The sequence below is a fragment of the Tenrec ecaudatus genome, unplaced genomic scaffold, assembly GCF_050624435.1.
Source record: "Tenrec ecaudatus isolate mTenEca1 unplaced genomic scaffold, mTenEca1.hap1 Scaffold_1519, whole genome shotgun sequence".
Classification (NCBI taxonomy): Eukaryota; Metazoa; Chordata; class Mammalia; order Afrosoricida; family Tenrecidae; genus Tenrec; species Tenrec ecaudatus.
This window is the reverse complement of record NW_027458008.1, coordinates 54,635-55,527: the sequence shown is the minus strand read 5'-3', so window position 1 is coordinate 55,527 and position 893 is coordinate 54,635.

Genomic DNA, 893 nt, shown 5'->3' with positions numbered 1-893 from the left:
GACTATGTAGGTTACCTAGCGGGCAGTTGGACTATCTAGGTTAGGTAACAGCACGTGGACTATCTAGGTTACCTAGTGGGAACTTGGACTATGTAGGTTACCTAGCGGGCAGTTTGACTATGTAGGTTACCTAGCGGGCCCTTGGATTTTGTAGGTTATCTAGCGGGCACTTGGACTATCTAGGTTATCGAACGGGCACCTGGACTATGTTGGTTAGGAACAGGAACTTGGACTATCTAGGTTAACTAACGGGCATTTGGACTATGTAGGTTCCCTAGCGGGCACTTGGATTATGTAGGTTCCCTTCTTGCACTTGGACTATGTAGTTTACTAGCGGGCATTTGGATTATGTAAGTTACCTAGTGGGCACTTGGACTATCTAGGTTAACTAGCGGGCCCTTGGACTCTGTAGGTTACCTAGCGGGCACATGGACTATCTAGGTTAACGAATGAGCACTTGGACTATGTAGGTTAGCTAACAGGAACTTGGACTATCTAGGTTAACTAGCGGACACTTGGACGATGCAGGTACCCTAGCGGGCACTTTGACTATGTAGGTTCCCTAGAGGGCACTTGGACTATGTGGGTACCCTAGCGGGCATTTGGACTATCTAGGTTACCTAAAGTGCATTTGGACTATGTAGGTTCACTAGTGGGCGCTTGGATTATGTAGGTTTCCTTCTTGCACTTGGACTATGTAGTTTACTAGCGGACATTTGGACTATGTAGTTTACCTAGCGGGCACTTGGACTATCTAGGTTCCCTAGCGGGCACTTGGACTATCTAGGTTCCCTAGCGGGCACTTGGACTATATAGGTTCCCTAAAGGGCACTTGGACTATGTAGGATCCCTAGCAGGCACTCAGACTATGAAGGTTCCCTAGCGGGCAATTG